Below are 12699 nucleotides of genomic sequence, written 5' to 3' on the forward strand. Positions count from 1 at the left end.
ATGCTTGTAACTGAGTCATAGATTGACGGAGATCCGCTACTTCCAAAGAAAGACCCTGCATGCGGTCAACCAGGCCAGAAAGCGGATCCATGTCAAAAAAGGACGGTTTTGGTGGATTATAATGTCACGGCTGTTTGAGGGTAACAAGAGCAAACACAGTGAAAAGAGCTACTGACCGGACCCAAACTAGGGAAGATAAGGGGTGACCCCTGTCAGACCCTCAAAGCTCTCCCTATGCTGCTAAAGCACATGCCTGGATCCAAATGGTGGAAGGAGGCATGCCCGCGTACCTCAGACTGATGGCCACTGTAACCCCTACAATAGTGGAAGGGGCACGGCCACCGGTGCCCTACACAGTATATGGAGGGAACCGTGGCCACCTCAGATCCAGTCAGAAAATAATCAGGTAAACAACAATATCTGCACACTTAGCTGAAGGAGATGCAGCCGCAGAGAAGACGGATCCAAGGACAGCTGGCAATATCCGGAGTGCTTGCTGCAGCAGAAACCAGGTCCAGTGAACTGATAGCTTACAAGTGAAGTTACTCAAGCCAGAGCTACAACTGAAATGAGAAATATAATCCACGCCCTGCAACAGGAGGAGGGGTGATTTAAAGGCAGGAAAATCAACTGCAGGAGAAACAGCTGAGAGTAAAGACCTCATCACAGGGGCGGAGAAACAGAACAGTGAGAACACCTCCAAGCTCTAAGTGACATCATCGCAGGGGTGGAGACACAGAGCTGTGAGAACTTCTCAAAGCTCTGGTAGTGACAACAACAGACCGATGAATGGTTGCTGCCAGTTTGCCTCAAGCCCCGCCTGGTGGTGTGTGATAATGGGCGAAATCTCGTTGCAGCTCTGGGACTAGCCGGTTTGACGCACATCCCTTGCCTGGCGCATGTGCTGAATTTGGTGGTGCAGAAATTCATTCACAACTACCCCGACATGTCTGAGCTGCTGCATAAAGTGCGGGCTGTCTGTGCGCGCTTTTGGCATTCTCACCCTGCTGCTGCTCGCCTGTCATAGCTGCAGCGTAACTTCGGCCTTCCCGCCCACCGCCTCATATGCGACGTGCCCACCAGGTGGAACTCCACCTTGCACATGCTGGACAGACTGTGCAAGCAGCAGCAGGCCATAGTGGAGTTTTAGCTGCAGCACACACGGATGAGTCGCATTGCGGAACAGCACCACTTCACCACCAATGACTGGGCCTCCATGCGAGACCTGTGTGCCCTGTTGCGCTGTTTCGAGTACTCCACCAACATGGCCAGTGGCGATGACGCCATTATCAGCGTTACAATACCACTTCTATGTCTCATTGAGAAAACACTGATGATGGAAGAGGATGTGGCCCAGGACGAGGAGGAGGAAGAGGGGTCATTTCTAACACTTTCAGGACAGTCTTTTAGAAGTGGCTCAGAAACAGGATTTTTGCAACAGCAGAGGCCAGGAACAAATTTGACCAGCCAGGGCCCACTACTGGAGGAGGAGGAGGAGGATGAGGATGGGGATGAAGCATGTTCACAGCGGGGTGGCATCCAACGCAACTCAGGCCCATCACTGGTGCGTGGCTGGGGGGATATGGAGGACGCAGACGATACGCCTCCCACAGAGGACAGCTTGTCCTTACCTCTGGGCAGCCTGGCACACATGAGCGACTACATGCTGCAGTGCCTGCGCAACGACTGCAGAGTTGCCCACATTTTAACCTGTGCGGACTACTGGGTGGCCACTCTGCTGGATCCCCGTTACAAAGACAATGTGCCGTCCTTAATTCACTCACTGGAGCGTGATCGGAAGATGCGCGACTACAGGCGCATGCTGGTAGACGCGCTCCTGAGAGCATTCCCTACTGACGCCGGGGGACAAGTGGAAGCACGCGGCGAAAGCAGGGGAGGAGGAAGAGGTCGCCAATGCAGCTGTGTCAGCGCCAGCACCTCAGAAGGCAGGGCTAGCATGGCCGACATGTGGAAAAGTTTTGTCACCTCGCCGCAACAACCGGCCCCAACTGCTGATATGGAGCGTGTTAGCAGGAGGTAGCATTTGAACAACATGGTGGAACAGTACCTGTGTACACGACTACACGTACTGACTGATGGTTCTGCCCCATTCAATTTCTGGGTCTCCAAATTGTCCACATGGCCAGAGCTTGCCCTGTATGCCTTGGAGGTGCTGGCCTGCCCTGCAGCCAGTGTACTCTCTGAACGCGTATTTAGCACGGCAGGAGGCGTCATTACAGACAGACACAGACGCCTGTCCCAGCCAACGTGGACAAACTCACTTTCATTAAAATGAACCAGGCTTGGATCCCAGAAGACTTGTCTGTACCTTGTGCAGAATAGATGTTTATACCACCATCAAACATACATTCTTGTGCTCAAGTGCAATGATTCTTTGTTTTTATTTATTTTTTATTTGTCCCAATATTTTGGGGGCTACCTACCCAATAAAAAATAAAAAAAAACATTGTTGGCTACCGGTTCCTCCTCCATTGCTGCCTCCACCTACAACACCACATTCACCACCTCCTTAACCTCCGACTCTATATCCACCTCCTTCTCTGAGTTGCAGGTTAATAATTTGTAATTTTTTGTTATTTGATTTCATTTTAAGTTATTTCCCTTTCCACATTTGTTTGCAGAGCAGTTGCCATGCTCGTAAGCACATGTTACTGCCTTTTACATCCCTCTAGCCTTTTCAAGGACTATTTTAGAGCCATTTTAGTGTCCAAAATTGAAAAAAATATCATTTTTTCAATTGTCGGGTGACATTTTACCATTTTTGGCATATACAAACCCCTGGTGTGCCTGGGTGACAGGGGCCTAAATCTCTCAAAATCCTCTGTTGTATTGCTGGGTGACATGTACCCCCTTTTGCCGTAAATGAACCCCTGCTCTGCATTGCTGACAGGGGCCTAAATCTCTCAAAATCCTCTGTTGTATTGCTGGGTGACATGAACCCCTTTTGACATAAATAAACCCCTGCTGTGCCTGGGTGACATGGGCCTAAATCTCTCAAAATCCTCTGTTCTATTGTTGGGTGACATGAACCCCCTTTTGACGTAAATGAACCCCTGCTCTGCATTGCTGACAGGGTCCTAAATCTCTCAAAATCCTCTGTTGTATTGCTGGGTGACATGAACCCCCTTTTGCCGTAAATGAACCGCTGCTGTGCCTGCGTGACAGGGGACTAAATCTCTCAAAATCCTATGTTGTATTGCTGGGTGACATGTTCCCCCTTTTGCCGTAAATGAACCCCTGCTCTGCATTGCTGACAGGGGCCTAAATCTCTCAAAATCCTCTGTTGTATTGCTGGGTGACATGAACCCCCTTTTGACGTAAATGAACCCCTGGTGTGCCTGGGTGACAGGGGACTAAATCTCTCAAAATCCTCTGTTGTATTGCTGGGTGACATGAACCCCCTTTTGCTGTGAATGAACCCCTGCTGTGCCTGGGTGACAGGTAACTAAATTTAGTAAAAACATCTGTTACTGATCGGCAGACTACAAGTGCACGCTGATGATAGCATTCCCACCTGACAGCGGGGGCACAGTGGAAGCACAAGGCGAAGGCAGAGGAGGAGGAAGAGGTCGCCAACGCAGCTTGGGCACCACCAGCACCTAAGAAGGCAGGGTTAGCATGGCCCAAATGTGGAAAAGCTTTGTCTACCTTGGAGGTGCTGACTTGCCCTGCAGCCAGTGTATAGTGTGAACGTGTGTTTAGTATGGCAGAGAGCATTATCACAGCCAATGTGGACAAGCTTATGTTTATTAAAATGAACCAGGCATGGATCCCACAGGACTTGTCCGTACCTTGTGCAGAATAGACGTTATATTATACCAGCCTCAACCATCCATTTTTGTACTGAAGTGCAGTTATTCTTAGTTTTATTTTGTTATATGTCCAAAAATTTTGGGGGATACCCCAATTTAAAAATAAAAAATAACACAAATCACTGTTGGCTACCTATTCCTCCTTCACCGCCTCCTCAACCTCCTACTCCTAGATCCAGATTGTTATTTTTAATTTTTCTGTATTTTATGTTATTTTAAGTCATTTCCCTATCAACATTTGTTTACAGAACAGTTAAGCACATTTTGATGCCTTTTGCAGCCCTCTAGCCCGTTCCAGGACTATTGTAGTTAAATGGGGTTTGGGTTCGGGGTCAATTTCAGGTCCCGAACCCAAACTTTTTTTAAAGTTCGGCCAAACCCGAACATACAGGTGTCCGCTCAACTCTATTGGCAACCCTTCCTGGAACAACCATGCACAGGAACGTGGCAGGGTAAGTTCCTGACAAGTACACTGCCAAACTGAATTCTTTGGCTCCATAAGCCACTTCAAACAGAAAAAAAGCTGCTACTTAGTTATGTATCCACATTACTATTCTGCCTCCGCTCATCCCTCTTCAAATGCTGCATCCAATTCAAACACCGGCTGTGACGTAATGTGCTGGTCTTGGGACATGTATGATGTCATAGCATCACACCGATAACCGATTGGACAGGGAGACGCAGAGCCAAAAAACATTGGATGATGAGTACGTAGGCCCCTGTGTGGGAACACAGTCGCTAGAAAAGCAGCGGAAGGGGACCGGGCAGCGACTGGGGATCCATAAGGCGAATACTACATTTTCTTATGCTTGGACATCACACTCAGCAGTTTAGACCATCAGTCTTTTCTGCCTGAAAACCCTTCTAACTGCTATCCTTCTGACGTAGTGCAGCCATCTTGGACACGCAGCAGGTTTCTGTAGTGTAGTGGCTATCACGTTCGCCTCACACGCGAAAGGTCCCCGGTTCGAAACCGGGCAGAAACATGTTTCTTTTCAAAAGCGTTGAAAGAGCTCATAATCCATAATATCTAACTCCCACAACAAGTGACGGCATCTCTGCTTACTTCCAATTTTAAATTTAATTCACACTTTTTAGGGGCTATTTATAAACACTGAGTGAGTATGGAGACTTTGGTCGGGGCTTACACCCTGTTCTTTTATCTCATCCAAATAATTCAGATCAAAGATCATAATAATAGTCAGATTTTTGTAGAATTATAGTGCATAAACTTAGACTTACCTATAGCTGTAAATGCTGGTCTCCAGGAACATTATAGCTAGTTTGTTCAAACAAACATGTTTGACCGTTATGCCCACTTACATACCCAATGTATCAAGCACACGGCTGTTTCTGTAGTGTAGTGGTTATCACGTTCGCCTAACACGCGAAAGGTCCCCGGTTCGAAACCGGGCAGAAACATACCAAACCTGCTTTTGTTATGTTTTTCAAGATGCATGGGTGACAGAAGCCTCTGCCACTATCAAGCCAGATACCTCTACAAATAGAAAAAAGACACAAACCATTTCAGGTGACTGAACAACTGTGGAAACGTTCGTCCGTTGAAATGTAACAAGGAACGATCGTTTTAGCCCAGCCATGATAGACCGTTATCCTTTGAAAAGAAGTCAGCCGCGTGTAATCATCTTCATCCGATAGTCAGACAAAAGATATTTTGTTCAAAATAAGATCATGCGTGGGCGAAAGATCTTTCTTTGAAAGAACGTTCCCAGAAAGAGCTTTCGTCCGTCGCCCCGGTTTCATTGAGCATGTACGGGCAGTTTGAACAACTGTAATGGCCATTACGGACTAAGATGTGTTTGGCTGTGTCTGTGAAACCAATGCTCACCAGGTTTTTGTTTGTTCATCTGCTGTTCAAGTAACGTCTATCTAAAGTGTCTGGCCACCTTAAGGCTACCCCTAGGTATTTACCAGAGAACGCCAAAAGGCCGGTTAAACTTGGCTACTAGGGGCCCAGGCTAAGTCTGCCGATTACGCAGGCAGAAAACAGGTGCGAGCTCACAGGCAACACACCTATCAGAAGCCAAGGAGTAGCAGAAGAGTAAAATAAGCCAGGAGAGTTAGCATAAGCCAAAACACAATACGGGTGTTAATCCAATAACAAGCCAAAGAGTAAAAGCCAGCAGATTCACTAGAAACCTAATCAGTAGACAAGGGGTAAATCTTGAAACAGGTTGAGGTCTAGTCACTGAAAGGTCCAACAGAAATGCAGCACTCTTCTCAACACACACAACAAACAGGAGCCTGGAAAACAAAAAGCACAGGCCCTGACAAACAGTAAGTGCTTGACTTAAATCCCCCACCTAGTTCTGGGATTGGATACCTAACCAGGGAACCGATTGGCCCAGCGTCCAGACTCACCGATAAGTCGATCATCCGGGTCTTGGCTGGTCGACGTGGCAACCCTCCTGGAACAACCATGCACAGGAACGTGGCAGGGTAAGTTCCTGACAAGTACACTGCCAAACTGAATTCTTTGGCTCCATAAGCCACTTCAAACAGAAAAAAAGCTGCTACTTAGTTATGTATCCACATTACTTTTCTGCCTCCGCTCATCCCTCTTCAAATGCTGCATCCAATGCAAACACCGGCTGTGACGTAATGTGCTGGTCTTGGGACATGTATGATGTCATAGCATCACACCGATAACCGATTGGACAGGGAGACGCAGAGCCAAAAAACATTGGATGATGAGTACGTAGGCCCCTGTGTGGGAACACAGTCGCTAGAAAAGCAGCGGAAGGGGACCGGGCAGCGACTGGGGATCCATAAGGCGAATACTACATTTTCTTATGCTTGGACATCACACTCAGCAGTTTAGACCATCAGTCTTTTCTGCCTGAAAACCCTTCTAACTGCTATCCTTCTGACGTAGTGCAGCCATCTTGGACACGCAGCAGGTTTCTGTAGTGTAGTGGCTATCACGTTCGCCTCACACGCGAAAGGTCCCTGGTTCAAAACCGGGTAGAAACTAGTTTCTTTTCAAATGCGTTAAAAGAGCTCATAATCCATAATATCTAACTCCCACAACAAGTGAAGGCATCTCTGCTTACATCTAGGGATGAGCGAACCCGAACTGTATAGTTCGTGTTCGTACCGAATTTTGGGGTGTTTGTGACACGGACCCGAACCCAAACATTTTCGTAAAAGTCCGGGTTCGGGTTCGGTGTTCGGCGCTTTCTTGGCGCTTTTTGAAAGGCTGCAAAGCAGGCAATCAACAAGCATCATACTACTTGCCCCAAGAGGCCATCACAGTCATGCCTACTATTGGCATGGCTGTGATTGGCCAGTGCAGTATGTGACCCAGCCTCTATTTAAGCTGGAGTCACGTAGCGCCACACGTCCCTCTGCTCTGATCAGTGTAGGGATAGGATGCAGCTGCTGCTGTTAGGGCGAGATTAGGCAGGGATTTACTCTTCCAAAACACTTAATGAAGTGATTGATCTACAGCTGTGAATCATTCAACCTCTGCTATTTAAATGCTCACTGTTTTTAGGCTGCCCAAAGCGTTTTTCTGTCACTTTTTTCTGGGGTGATCGGCGGACATTATGTGTCTTGTGGTGCGCCAGCACAAGCTGCCACCAAGTACATTTAACCAATAGTGTTTTTTTTTTTTGCTATATCCTATATCAGGGGCTTGGCTGTGCTTACTATTTTATTGAGGGGTGAAATACAATTGGCAAAATAGCAGTACCCTAAATCTGGTGTTTCAGCTGTGGCTAGCCAATTGTAATACTGTCTGCTGTCTGGCAAAGGATATATTTTTGTTCTGAGTTGAAATACAATTCCCAACTTAGCAATTCCCTAAATCAGTGGTTTCTGTTGTATCAGGCCAAGTTTAAATCTATCCATAAAAGGGTATATTATATTGAAGGTGCTGATAGGGTCATCCTCAATAACTTCACACGCTACCGTGCATTTCCAAGTCTAATTCTGTCCGTAAACGTATACCTGTCACCCAGGGCCTAAATACTAGGCCTACAATTTATATTCAGCTAAATCTGTGGTTACTGCTGTGCCTGTATTAGTGTAATACGGTACCTAAATAGATAGCCAGATAATGTTAGGTACCTGTAAAAAAAGGCCTGAATTTGAATTCAATACATTGGGCCAAATAATTTTTTTCTTATTGTTGTGAACGGTAACAATGAGGAAAACATCTAGTAAGGGACGCGGACATGGTCGTGGTGGTGTTAGTGGACCCTCTGGTTCTGGGAGAGGACATGGCCGTTCTGCCACAGCCACACGTCCTAGTGTACCAACTACCTCAGGTCCCAGTAGCCGCCAGAATTTACAGCGATATATGGTGGGGCCCAATGCCGTTCTAAGGATGGTAAGGCCTGAGCAGGTACAGGCATTAGTCAATTGGGTGGCCGACAGTGGATCCAGCACGTTCACATTATCTCCCACCCAGTCTTCTGCAGAAAGCTCTGTATCCTGTTTTCCATCCTGTCTTTTCCCCTATTTTTATTACATTGTGAATAAAGTGATATTTTGATATATTATCTCCACTTGAGTTTTTTAGCTCACAGATGGCGCCTGAAAACCAAGCCCATCAGTCTGTCACTTCACCCCCATGCATATCAGGGAAACTGTCTGAGCCTCAACTTATGCAGCAGTCTCTTATGCTGTTTGAAGACTCTGCTGGCAGGGTTTCCAAGGGCATCCACCTAGCCCTTCCCCCAGCGGTGGAAGACATAGAATGCACTGACGCACAACCACTTATGTTTCCTGATGATGAGGACATGGGAATGCCACCTCAGCACGTCTCTGATGATGAAACACAGGTGCCAACTGCTGCGTCTTTCTGCAGTGTGCAGACTGAACAGGAGGTCAGGGATCAAGACTGGGTGGAAGACGATGCAGGGGACGATGAGGTCCTAGACCCCACATGGAATGAAGGTCGTGCCACTGACTTTCAGAGTTCGGAGGAAGAGGCAGTGGTGAGACTGAGCCAACAGCGTAGCAAAAGAGGGAGCAGTGGGCAAAAGCAGAACACCCGCCGCCAAGAGACTCCGCTTGCTACTGACCGCCGCCATCTGGGACCGAGCACCCCAAAGGCAGCTTCAAGGAGTTCCCTGGCGTGGCAGTTCTTCAAACAATGTGCTGATGACAAGACCCGAGTGGTTTGCACGCTGTGCCATCAGAGCCTGAAGCGAGGCATTAACGTTCTGAACCTTATCACAACCTGCATGACCAGGCACCTGCATGCAAAGCATGAACTGCAGTGGAGTAAACACCTTAAAAACAAGGAACTCACTCAGACTCCCCCTGCTACCTCTTCTGCTGCTGCCGCCTCGGCCTCTTCCTCCGCCTCTGGAGGAAGGTTGGCACCTGCCGCCCAGCAAACAGAGGATGTACCACCAACACCACCACCTCTGTCACCAAGCATCTCAACCATGTCACACTGCAGCGTTCAGCTCTCCATCTCACAAACATTTGAGAGAAAGCGTAAATTCCCACCTAGCCACCCTCGATCCCTGGCCCTGAATGCCAGCATTTCTAAACTACTGGCCTATGAAATGCTGTCATTAAGGCTGGTGGACACAGACAGCTTCAAACAGCTCATGTTGCTTGCTGTCCCACAGTATGTTGTTCCCAGCCGCCACTACGAGCAGCAGCAGGCCATAGTGGAGTTTCAGCTGCAGCACGCACGGGTCAGTCGCACTGCGGAACAGCACCACTTCACCACCAATGACTGGGCCTCCATGCGAGACCTGTGTGCCCTGTTGCGCTGTTTCGAGTACTCCACCAACATGGCCAGTGGCGATGACGCCGTTATCAGCGTTACAATACCACTTCTATGTCTCCTTGAGAAAACACTTAGGGCGATGATGGAAGAGGAGGTGGCCTAGGAGGAGGAGGAGGAAGAGGGGTCATTTTTAGCACTTTCAGGCCAGTCTCTTAGAAGTGACTCAGAGGGAGGATTTTTGCAACAGCAGAGGCCAGGTACAAATGTGGCCAGCAAGGGCCCACTACTGGAGGACGAGGAGGACGAGGTTGAGGAGGAGGTGGAGGAGGATGAGGATGAAGCATGTTCACAGCGGGGTGGCACCCAACGCAGCTCGGGCCCATCACTGGTGCGTGGCTGGGGGGAAACGCAGGACGATGACGATACGCCTCCCACAGAGGACAGCTTGTCCTTACCTCTGGGCAGCCTGGCACACATGAGCGACTACATGCTGCAGTGCCTGCGCAACGACAGCAGAGTTGCCCACATTTTAACGTGTGCGGACTACTGGGTTGCCACCCTGCTGGATCCCTGGTACAAAGACAATGCGCCCACCTTACTTCCTGCACTGGAGCGTGATAGGAAGATGCGCGAGTACAAGCGCACATTGGTAGACGCGCTACTGAGAGCATTCACAAATGTTACAGGGGAACAAGTGGAAGCCCCAGGCGAAGGCAGAAGAGGAGCAAGAGGTCTCCAACGCAGCTGTGTCACGGCCAGCTCCTCTGAGGGCAGGGTTAGCATGGCAGAGATGTGGAAAAGTTTTGTCACCACGCCACAGCTAACTGCACCACCACCTGATACGCAACGTGTTAGCAGGAGGCAACATTTCACTAACATGGTGGAACAGTACGTGTGCACACCCCTCCACGTACTGACTGATGGTTCGGCCCCATTCAACTTCTGGGTCTCCAAATTGTCCACGTGGCCAGAGCTAGCCTTTTATGCCTTGGAGGTGCTGGCCTGCCCGGTGGCCAGCGTTTTGTCTGAACGTGTATTCAGCACGGCAGGGGGCGTCATTACAGACAAACGCAGCCGCCTGTCTACAGTCAATGTGGACAAGCTGACGTTCATAAAAATGAACCAAGCATGGATCCCACAGGACCTGTCCATCCCTTGTGCAGATTAGACATTTATAACTACCTCCCCTTAACCATATATTATTGTACTCCAGGGCACTTCCTCATTCAATCCTTTTTTTATTTTAATTTTACCATTATATTGCGGGGCAACTCAAAGTTTAATGAACCTCTCCTCTGTGTGGGTGCCGGGGCCTAAAAATGTGGCCTGTTCCAGTGTTGGGTGACATGAAGCTTGATTTTCTGCTATGACATGAAGCCTGAATCTCTGCTATGGGACCTCTCTCTTCTGTCTGGGTGCCGGGGCCCAAATATCTGAAAATGGCCTGTTCCAGTGTTGGGTGACGTGAAGCCTGATTCTCTGCTATGATATGAAGCCTGATTCTCTGCTATGACTTGAAGCCTGATTCTCTGCTATATGCGACATTTCCATGAGACACTGGTGGTGTCCGGTTGCCTTATCTACATGTTCGGGTTTCATATGTGGATGGGCATTTGGAGCCATGGATCTCAGAGAGATTGGTGACATTTAAGATTTTCTAATGGACCTTTATAAGTTTGCCCCCGGAATCTAGAGGATGATCCCGGGTCTGCCATGTTGGATTTCCAGGAATGGTATCCGACGGACAGGGGGGATATTTTAGCCTGTGGCTCTATGATCACAGTAAGAACCACATGAGCTGAACTCCTCGTTTAGACTAGGGGGACATTCAATAATAACCATGTTGAGTCCAATATTCAATAAGAAAAGTGGCGGTATGACCGCACATTACATATATTTTCTCTTTTCTTTATAGTAACGGTACTTCCGTCTATATAGTCACCTTTATCTCTCAGATTGATCGTTGACCCATTTGCCTTTTTTTTTCACATGTGAACTGGTACCGTGCGGATTACAATTGGACTCTGCTTAGAGACGTTGCAAGCCTGTGTATTGTGCCAGTTTCATGCGTATGTTTATAGTTTTTATCTCGATGATTTTACATTTTGATATGTGTGAGTTACTCCAGGAAAACGACAATGCTCCAGATATGGTAATCATACATTTGAGAACATCGAACATGCGATAATATCCTCTGATTTGTCCGCAAGATTGTGGAGTACTTGGAATCTTATATTGTCTTTCTGACGATCACATGTTACAATCACATGTTCCAAGGTCCTTGGACAAGCGCATTCGAACGATCGGTTTGAATGGGTGATCACGTGATCGGAGTATACGGGAAGGTCCTTTGACATGCGCAATGCAATGCCAAGGACGCCGGGACCCACGTGTATTGACTCCATCGTGAGCTCCTGTGACCCAGTTCATCACTTCACTGAAGGTACACCTGTACACTTTGGGTTTTGAAGAAGACCTACACCTGTGTTTTATGATTGTCACAATTAGAGTATTTTGTGTTATGTATGGTTATGTTGAAACTGTCATGAGAAGGATCGACACTATATCACTGTATTCAGATCTGAGACAGGATGTGATTGTATTAGCATATGGATAATACTGTTTGTATTAATATTTTTGAATTTATTATCCCTAATGAATGTATTTAACGTGCTGATTGTTTAATGATGTGAAGTTGCTTAAATATGTACACTGCACTGCCCACTGTGTCACTGCTTGAGAAAAATCCCATTGAGAGGATTGAAACGTTGCATGTCTGGTGAATAAAGCCTTTTTCTACTTTTTTACGATTTGGATGTGCTGCAGAATTTTTTTTTTTTTTTACACTTTGGAGGTGGATCGCCCCCACAACCGCTGGCACTCCGACTGTACCCCATTGACAGTGGTGCTGCCCACATTCCTTTACCTGTATTAACATTGCATCAAGTGGAGCTGAGCACACCGAGATACACCAGATGACTTCGGATACAAATCTTCCCACTGGGGACCTGTCTACACCAGGCGTTTTTTCATACTCCCAAGAACAGGCGAGCAGAATCCTTGGCGCACACAAGTGAGATGCCGAATTTTTGTCCATTCCCAACATTGTGGATACTAAACGGGACTTTGAACGCATTACCAAGAAATTGGTGA

General features: G+C 47.7%; 3 non-coding genes across 3 annotated transcripts; all 3 read left to right on the forward strand.

Moving 5' to 3' along the window:
• The first annotated feature begins 4746 nt into the window (after window positions 1-4746).
• Window positions 4747-4819, forward strand: TRNAV-CAC. The gene has a single exon. It is a non-coding gene; the product is annotated as a tRNA-Val (tRNA).
• A 363-nt stretch (window positions 4820-5182) lies between these two features.
• On the forward strand, window positions 5183-5255 carry TRNAV-AAC. Its single transcript has one exon. It is a non-coding gene; the product is annotated as a tRNA-Val (tRNA).
• Window positions 5256-6754: 1499 nt separating this feature from the next.
• On the forward strand, window positions 6755-6827 carry TRNAV-CAC. Its single transcript has one exon. It is a non-coding gene; the product is annotated as a tRNA-Val (tRNA).
• The last annotated feature ends 5872 nt before the right edge of the window (window positions 6828-12699 follow it).

The sequence above is a fragment of the Bufo gargarizans genome, chromosome 2, assembly GCF_014858855.1.
Source record: "Bufo gargarizans isolate SCDJY-AF-19 chromosome 2, ASM1485885v1, whole genome shotgun sequence".
NCBI lineage: Eukaryota > Metazoa > Chordata > Amphibia > Anura > Bufonidae > Bufo > Bufo gargarizans.